Source organism: Myodes glareolus, chromosome 2, assembly GCF_982192425.1.
Source record: "Myodes glareolus chromosome 2, mMyoGla1.1, whole genome shotgun sequence".
Lineage (NCBI taxonomy): Eukaryota > Metazoa > Chordata > Mammalia > Rodentia > Cricetidae > Myodes > Myodes glareolus.
The window spans coordinates 78,053,866-78,063,098 of record NC_142027.1 but is presented as its reverse complement, the minus strand read 5'-3'; the positions used below and the strand labels follow the sequence as shown (position 1 = coordinate 78,063,098).

The 9,233-nt window shown below is 48.7% G+C and overlaps 2 long non-coding RNA genes across 2 annotated transcripts; one reads left to right on the top strand and one right to left on the bottom strand.

The window, feature by feature from the left end:
* Positions 1–1,285: 1,285 nt before the first annotated feature.
* LOC125412924 (uncharacterized) lies at positions 1,286–7,068 on the bottom strand. Its single transcript, XR_015736738.1, has 4 exons — positions 6,845–7,068; positions 6,094–6,143; positions 5,266–5,353; positions 1,286–5,149 (listed from the first exon to the last, which is right to left on the bottom strand). It is a non-coding gene; the product is annotated as an uncharacterized LOC125412924 (long non-coding RNA).
* On the top strand, positions 5,368–7,389 carry LOC146895592 (uncharacterized). The gene is made up of 2 exons (XR_015000534.2): positions 5,368–5,630; positions 5,944–7,389. It is a non-coding gene; the product is annotated as an uncharacterized LOC146895592 (long non-coding RNA).
* The last annotated feature ends 1,844 nt before the right edge of the window (positions 7,390–9,233 follow it).

The window sequence follows — 9,233 nt, the reverse complement described above, 5'->3', positions numbered from 1 at the left end:
TATCCCTTCAGTTCTTAGAACACAACTCAAGTATTTGTGTTAGGAGACAAATCTGAGCGACAGGCACCGCTGGACTTTTCCAGTTGCTCGCAGATTCTCCAGTACAAAGCTAAATCTGATAGTCCAAGGAGACATGTTCTACCTAAGAAGGGAGTTTCCTGGAGAAGGAGCTAAGAATTCTACATCCGGATCCAAGGCAGCAGGAAGAGAGAGAGAGAGAGAAACCTCAAAGCCCACCCCCAGTAACACACTTCCTCCAACAAGGCCATCCCTACACCAACAAGACCATACTTTCCAGTCCCTCCCAAGTAGTATCATTCCCTGGTAATCAAGCATTCGAACATATGAGCCTATGGGGACTATTCTCATTCAAACCACCACAGTTGACCCCTTCCCTTAGGTGATCTGTCCCAGCAGGCCCCAGGAAAGCATCCATGTCACCTGGGGTGAGTATAACATACACTAGATTGGTAAATTGTCACGTATTGTTTGGTCTCTCTGAAAAACTAGCTCTGGGACCAGGGCTGCACTCCCTCCCCCATTGCAAACCCAAGAACATTTCTCTCAAAATGTCCTTCAACACCCCTTCTCTGAAGGTAGGCTGGTCCCCCTAATTCCCGAAATAGAGAGGAGAATAGAGAATGACAACTGCGCCCTGTACTCTCAACAGGGGCTCCTAATGTTTGTCCCGTGACATGAAAGCCCCGTAGCAGGAGGACGTTGTGCTAGCCACAGCAAGCTCAGCTGCAGGAGGTTTGGCTGTGTAGAGAAAGCTCAACCACGAAGGCCAGATGACTCCCTGGCCTTGCCCCATTGGTTTCTGCTGGATGCTGGGAACACCCAATTTAATGATGTTGTCTCTATCTGTTGCTGTTTGCTTTTTTACTTGGAAGTCTTAACATGGGAAGAGTTGGTCTGTCTGGGACCCTCTAGCCATCCAGAGCTCCAGCTGGCTGTGCTGGTTCCCAGGGCTTCCCCAGCTGGGTCTGCTGGTGGTGTGAGGGTCTGATCTGACGCTCTACTATGTTTTTGTGGCTTGCTGTTTTATCATTTTACGCCTGCTTGCTGCGTTCTTAATAAACTCAGTCCTATGAAACCAGAGATGTGGCTGTCTATTGTCTACAGAAAACAGACAAAGCAGAGGCCCCAGAGCCCGGGAAACATCTGGCTGTCTATGCCACTGTCCCACGAGAAGAGAAAGCTCAAATCTTGACAAGTCACAGGACAAGAAAAAACCCCAAAGTTTGTTGAATAATTAAAGTTGAATAATTGTGCACATCAAATGGAAAGAAAAATGCAAATGGCTTATTATTTGTCACAAGTCATAATATTAGAAACGATGGCATTTAGATTGGCTTAATAGAAACAGTACTTGAAATGTAAATACTGGGATAGAGTTGTTGAAAATAGGGATGGTGAGATTGTTTCCTAAAGAAAAATGCCTTTCTGTCCTTTTTCATGGCGTCTCTAGGGATGACTTCAGGCACTGTGTAAGTGCTGACCGGTGCACTGTTCTCTGGGTCACTCCAGGTTCCTCTATGGGAAAAGCATCGTGTTGGCATGAGTTGTGTCAGTGTGGGGTAGAGGATACAGACCTCGGTCAAAGTTCTACCACTATCACTTGGCTGCTGTGCCAGTCCCCACACAGAGCCATCACCACGACAGAAGCTGGAACAACAAGTCAGAGCATGGGGCTCTTGCCTGCCGGTCTATGCCTGACCCATTCTTTGACACATATTTTGTATAGTGCCAGGGACGGGACTTAACGCATCACACATAAGTAACTCTACAACTGAGTTATGTTCCTAGTTCTTATGTCATTGTTTTTAATTTTTATTTCAGCAACCATATTTTTCACTGAGAATCTGTTGATGGGCTGGAGAGATGGTTCAGTGGTTTAGCGCATTTGCTGCCCTTCCAGAGTACCTGGGTTCAGTTCCCACAGCCCATGCCAGGTGAATCACAACCACCTGGAACTCCAGTTCAAGGGGATCTAATACCTCTGGCCTCTAATTCACATATTTAGAAAAAACAAAAGAGAGGTCAGGTGGTGGTGGCACACACCTTTAATCTCAGCACTCGGGAGGCAGAGTCAGGAGGAAGTCTGTGAGTTCGAGGCCCAGGCCAGCCTGGTCTACGGGGCTAGTTCCAGGACAGCTAGGACTGTTACACAGAGAAACCTTGTCTTGAAAAGACCAAAATGATGATGATGATGATAAGTGCAAAATTTTTAAAAAAGAATCCATTGGGTTTTAAAATCCTCTCCCCCTGCTGGCACTTATTTCGGAGATGGCTTTGAATAACATGGTCAGACGTTTGATAGCATGGCCGACTTACTAGCTGGGCAGGCAGCTAGCAGACAGCATCTGGAAGAAAGGACTAAAACTTATCCCTCAAAAGGTCAGCTGAGCATGGGGGATCCAAGCTGGGAGTAACTCAGGCAGAACTCCACTCGTCTAAACCCCGCCCCCTCATTCTCCTCCTGCGGCTCCTGGCTGGAAATGAGCCTCCCCTTTTCTGTGGCTGCCTGCCGCCCTCAGCTCCTTTCGCATCCTGCTTGAGCTCGATGGGAGTACCACCTGCTTTGCGCGGCCCGGTGCAAATGAAAAGCCCTTGTTAGAAAAGAGAATGTTTGAAATTCAAGCCATCCAAAATGCAGTACCCCACCGAGCACAGACTGCAGCCAGCTGGGAAGCCAGAGCAGACTGCACTTGTCTATACCAAGGGGAAACTGAGAGTGACACCAGGCAAACCACCCTTCAGGAGCCCCTTGGGAGCCCTCCCGGGGAGGTCCTAAGGTGCCTTGTTCTGGCCTCCAGCATTCTACGCCCACTTCTCTGACCTCCTGAGTCCCCTCCAGCCGTTCGCACCGGGTGCACACAGTCTTGAGCCCTGCCTTGCTGGCTTCCTCGGGTAGGAAACCAACTGTTTTTTTTATAAAACTGCCGTCTCCATTTTGTCTTCTGATTCCTCCATTGCCAGAAGTTACCAACACAAGGTCTCTCTGGGACAGCAGGGATACAAAAACAAAGCGCATATATAGTGCCCCTCACTATTGCCTCCTGTGCTGTTGGTATTAGAGATGGTACCTGCCAGGGGCATTCAGTGCACTTCTTATTTAACGTTATAAACTCATCCATTCACTACTGCAATCACTCCTTTTACAGATGAGTAAGATGAGACTCAGAGTTTGAGCAGCCTGTCCCGAAGGGGATGAAACCCAAAGAGCCTTTATCCTTAGGCATTGCCTACCCTGCTTCTGACCTAGGATATATGAAGGCAAAGGCCACCTCTGTCTTTAGCGTTCTCCACATATTCTCTGTGTACTCTCCATACTGGAGCATTGGGACTATTAAGAACTCTCTATTGGTAGCCAACCCGGTGCCAGGCTTCACAGTGACCACTCTGCTAATGTGACCTCACAAAGTCCTTGGGTTATCTTTTCTAGCCTGGTTTTAGTACCATGTTTAACTCATGGAGAAACTGGAGCTTAGAAAGACTTAATCTCTCTAAATGGACAAATAGTGGAGAAGGGTTTAGATTTTGGTGTGCCTTTTGACTCCTTCTGGAGGCCCGTAGTCAAGCTCAGCTGCCTGTGGCCCTGCCTCCCACACAGCTAATGTCTCCCCATCCTACTTGCCTTCACCTTCCTGCCACCGTCAATGCCCGAGTCTCTGTCAGAATCTAGGTCCTGAGGTTCAGCCTGCCACTTAGGCCTCAAATGGCTGGGCTTCTGGTTGTACAATCTCAGCACACACAAACGTTGCCCTGGCCCTGTGATCTGCACTTTCACTACGAGTTTTCTCTCCAGTGTCCCGTTGCTGATCAATGCTTGATAAGAACACATGCCACAGCGATGGCCCACCCCGCTAAGTGCAGTCAACAGATCAGACAGCAAGGAAAAAAAAAACTGCTATGGGCCTTGCTAGATTTAGGACCAATGGGAGGCTTCCTCCACCTTACAACGCCAGCATTGATGTCTATCTTTTACCTGTACATGTTCAAGAAGCCTAATCAAGGCAATACATATAGAGGAATGTCTAGGTTTTGACTTCAAGGGTTTTGTTAACCCTTTTGAGCATCCAGATAAACCTTTGGGCACCAGGAGAAACCCTTCTGGAATGGCGATTGACCAGCTTCCATCGATTCATCATTGAACAATACACTTCTCAAGACACAAGCCATGTCTGCTTGGCTATGTAACTGATTGATTCTTAACCACAAGATGACTTATCTCACTGTTCAGATGCTGGTGTCAGTCTTGCCAATAGATTGCCAGTGATTAGATTGCCTCAGCACAGATTTAGGTGAGCAGCAAATGAAAGAGGAGAGAATGGAGCCTAGAGAGGGGAGCAGCTCTAGGGAGCCTAGAGAGGGAGCACGAGTGTTCTTGAGCCCAATGTGGAGAGCCGGCATTGAGTGTGTGTACCTGCGGCGGGAGAAAATGTGAGAGCCCTGGTGAGGTTTGCAATCAGGTTGGTGGGAAGGGAAAGCTCCCTCACAACTAGAGTGAGGAAACAAGAGAAAGTGTTGCTGGAGAGGGAAGTAAGTTCCTGCGTCTGGACAGTCTCCAGCAGACTCCAGACACCAGAGGGAATTCCTGGGTGGGAGGCTCTTCTGTCCCTCCGTGTGGGGTATGAGGCAGGCTGTGTGGTTACAAGATTGAGTAAGGAGGGAGAACTCTGCTCACTCCAGGGCTGTGTTCTTCTGGATTTCAGGCTGAGGGCAGGAACCTGTTCTCTGTGTCCTCGCTGTGGGCATCAGAGAGCCATGCTGCCAAGTATGTGGCAAAGGAACACAAGTAGAAAGGGATCACACCTTCCAGCTGTGGTTCCTTGGCACACAGCACAGACAAATGTAAGAAAACGTTCTGAAGTTAGTCAGTGTGTGTTCAGAGACTGTCCCCTACAGTGAGCAGAATCTTGTGTCAACTCAATGATGAACAGACCCGCAGCAACCTCAACTGTCCACAGGATGAATTATTGAATGTCCAAACTCAACAAGGTGCCATGAGTTACTTGGTGTCGGTGGCCCCAGATAACCTTGAGGGGCGAGGCCACGGCTCTTCTGGGAGTCTTTATGTCCAACCCCCAGCAAGCACATTGCGAGGCTCATTCACACCTCTCTCCTGGTGAAGAGCGACAGTCACCTTGAAGATGGCAAAGGGTGAGGAAGAAGTCAGCAGGGGAGGAGGGTGTGTTGATCTTCACTGACTAGAAAGTTTTCCCTGGAAAACGTGTAACTAGAAACAGTGTAATCATTTACCTCTTGTTTACCTTCTAACCCACAGTTGAGACGATGTCAATGCCACCCAAATCATCAGTGAAGTTTGTAGAGGCTGTTTTTTTTTTTTCTGAAAAAAAAAAGATTCCTAAGTATTGTTTAACTAACTGAAATTATGCAGGCAAACTCAACCTCTTTTCCACTGTTAACCAAACTTCTTACGCTTTTATAGTCCTGCAGCCTCACCCTAGCCCAAAAGTCAAGCTGTGAAGTTGCTAGCTGATCCCTAGTGACCAAGAGTCAAGTTCCAGCTTCTGTTGGGATCTCCAGCCTTCTGACTAGGGGTTATTAGAGAAGCAACATGAGTGGGCTAAATCCAGGTTCTGCTATCTTGATGTGTTGGCAAGGTCAGGTTCTAGAACCTCCTTGAGTCTTTGCTTCCTCTGCTGTAAAGAAGGGAAAGTGGGAACAGTGCAGCTCTCTTGCAGTAAGGAAGGGAGGGTGGGAACAGTGCAGCTCTCTTGCAGTAAGGAAGGGAGGGTGGGAACAGTGCAGCTCTCTTGCAGTAAGGAAGGGAGGGTGGGAACAGTGCAGCTCTCCTGCAACTCCTAGACAAGAAATGCGAGGATGCTGGCTCCCTGTGGAGGTGAGATTGCAGCCTCAACAGCCACACATCTCATTTCTTTGACTCTAAACTGGTTTTCTGTTTTTGTGGGACAGAGCATCTAATCGGCATCAAGGCCGCACTGAGTAGCAGCCCATAGTAGAAGGCCTTCCTCTGGGCGAAAGAGAATGGAAGATTCCCGTCATTTTTCTGGGGTCACATACAACCAACAGCATGAATCACGGTGTTCCTGGGGCTCGGCTCACCGGCTCAAATGATAAGGACAGCAGCAGTGGTGGCGGCAGAGACAATGTCCCTTGAAACAGAAGAAAGAAGAGAGATCTGTTGAGATCCAAAGAATTTTCTCACTGTTCTGTGTGTATATCCTGCCCCTTCACTAAGGCCAGACAGGGAGAAAGAGCCTATTGCTCAGAACTGAAGGGGGAGCAACCTCAGGGGTAGCACCTCCTGAAACCTGGCACCTTCATGCCTTCCTCGCCACCTCAATCTGGCCCTGCTTCCCTTGCATGTTCTCATGGAAACTTCTTTGGATTTAGAACTCCAGACAGTGTTATCACTAGGACCGGGTCACTGCCTTTCATCTTTCTGCCTCTGTGGTGCCCTGGCACTGAGCGTGAACGGTTCTTCAGATAAGTGGGCAGGGTCTTCCAGGGCAACTAGTGCAGAATTACCTTCCTAAGATACCTGATGCACCCTGGGAGACAGGCTAACTGGCATCCTGTTGGTTGATGTTTTCTGCCGAGGACCTAAAACCCACGCTCACTCCACAGACTAGCGGGGCTAACAGCATGATGGCTTCGTGCCATAATCTACGGTTTCTAGGAGATCAGATGTTGCTGAGTCCAGTGTGATGAGAGAGAGAGCCTCAGGACACGTGATGTCTTCTCCTCTCTGTGTCCTGGCACCTAACTTCACAGGTAGTAGATACCCACCTCCCACCAAATGCTCTTCGAACATAGGCGTGAAGGAACAGCAGGATTATCAGAAGTTAGGTACCTGGCTTCACGGGGCTTTGGCCTCTTAAGAACCAGAAAGGGCAGAGTCAAGGAGCTGGGCTGTTAAAACCCAACACTGAGGCTTCTTCTTCCCCATGGCAGCCAATCAGTTCTCTGGCTTTTGCTGGCGTGCACACATTATTTCTCTGGTTTGTGAGAAGCTGTATTTATAACTATCGCCCTGACCTCACTGGGTCCTTCACCCCATCCTAGTGCCAGCCTTCTATCCTGAGAGCCCTGGCAGGAGCCTGCCCTGAAAACTCTGGCCTTGAATTTATATTCATCCTTATTGCTCTGAGTCACCCATCCATATTCTCTCTCTCTCTCTCTCTCTCTCTCTCTCTCTCTCTCTCTCTCTCTCACTCTCTGCCTACTAACTACTACTTAGGAACTGCAGTCCTGAGACTTAGAACCCGTTTCCCTCAGCAAGCTTTACTACACCGCATTGTATTTAGTGTGAGCACAGAGCACCGTTGCCCCGCAGCGACAGGAATGCTCAGGGGGAAACGTGTACAGACGTCATTAAAACACCACAGTCACACAACAGACTCGCCTGTTGTCCTTTCCAGCATGCTTTTAAGTCTCTTTAATAGCATGGAGCAACATTCGTCGTTGATGGTGTGAATTAATATGCATGTTACAATGCTAAATGGAAAAAAATAAACGGCCACATATTCTATTTGATCTAGGAAAGGGAGGCATGTGGTTAAGAGCAACTTCTGCCTCCTTTCACTGCATCACTGGGGGTCAGGGAGTCAACTGTTATCTTAGGCTATCAACAGTGTTACTGTTTGGTGCATGGCCACTTTGTTTTTTTTTTTTTTCATGCAAAATCTTCTGATAGGATCTAGATCTCTTCCCAGGCATACAGGTGCAGCACTGAGAGATGCCCTTGAGAGGCTGACACCAGCACGTTGGAGGGACTGTGACTTCGGGGTGTCCAGGCAGATAGGCATGAAGGCTGTTAGCAAGAACTCCCCATTCCCTATGCAAACAAAGCAGTCCCATACCTCCAGGTTTAAAGGGGGAATTGAGAGAAGGCTCTCACGGCTGGGATAGGGAGCCCCAGCAAGTTGGAGTTGATGGGAGGGTTCTCTTGCTATGAGTCAAAGCAGAGACAAGATCTCTGGGAAGAGATCTAGATCCTATCAGAAGAAGATTTTGCTCACAGGCAGAGACCCCAGGCTAATGATGGTGCAGATTACCTGGCAAAGAATAGGCACTTATAGAGCAAGCAGAGGTGTACATCCCTTTCCGCCTTTGATTTACGAGGCACTTCCATAAATTGTCCCTTTTCACTTCAGGCTAATTCTAACCCCAGTGGGGAACAAGTGACACTAACCAAAATGGGTTTCCATCCAAAGGTCTGAACATTGGGTAATGTGAACGAGAGCAGATTAGGTTTAAAACAAGGTAGTTCCAAGTCAAAAATCCAGTTGACCTGTGGAGGGTAAAGTTGTGGTTTCTGTGCCCGAGTCTGTAACTTATGAAGCACTTCTGATTCCAAATAATCAGTAATGTCCAGATTAAGTATTTTCAAAGGAAAGTTAAGCCCTCTCAAAGAGCTCCTATGCCATGCCCCTAAAGAAGATCAGTACGCAGCTAAAGAGAAGCCGACTCTGCCAGCTGAGTAGCCAGCTGTCTCTGAGAGTTAGGACCCCTCCCCAAGAGAAACTACAGTCCCCATTCAGTTCTGCGCATGTGTGCACAGCTGGAAGTGCACATGTGTGCACAGCTGGAAGCAAATGTAAAAAAAGCCATCGCAGTCACCATCGCTGCCCTGTTACCCTCCCTCACTGCCCAGTCTGTCTCCTACAAGTTGATGCCATTAAGATTTCCGTCGGGAGTTTTCTCTTTTTCTTCTTTTGTAAAAAGTACTCCCCCCCCCCCCCCCCCCGCCACCTGCTTGAAGCCACATTAAATCACAGGACAAATCCGGCCCAACACACTGATGAAATGGTCTCCGTGGGAAGGCTTCTTTGCTCTGGGCCCTTGCACAACATTTCTCAAACATGTCACTGTCCGGCCCACACTCCCTGGAGGTCGCGTCTGGACTGTCAAAAGCCCCAGATACACTGTCATTGCATTGCAGCTGCAAAGAACATAGGGCAGACGAGTGTGTTCATAACAGCCCTTTCCTGGGATACTGGAGTCCACTCCAGAGCTGTGTCACATGAGGGGCTCACAGTAGTCAGGAACCCCACTGCTCTGCACATGTGCCCTGCCTGGGACCAGAGTGCTGCTGGTGCCAAACGGTCACCCAGAAATCACAAAGCAGGACCCTGAAGGACCTGGTAGTGAGGTCTGCGGGAAGAAGGGGCACGGGGAGGGAGGAATCCATAGTGTGTTGGTAATATCCCTCCCTGTCATAAGAACTCTTTCCTCTCACC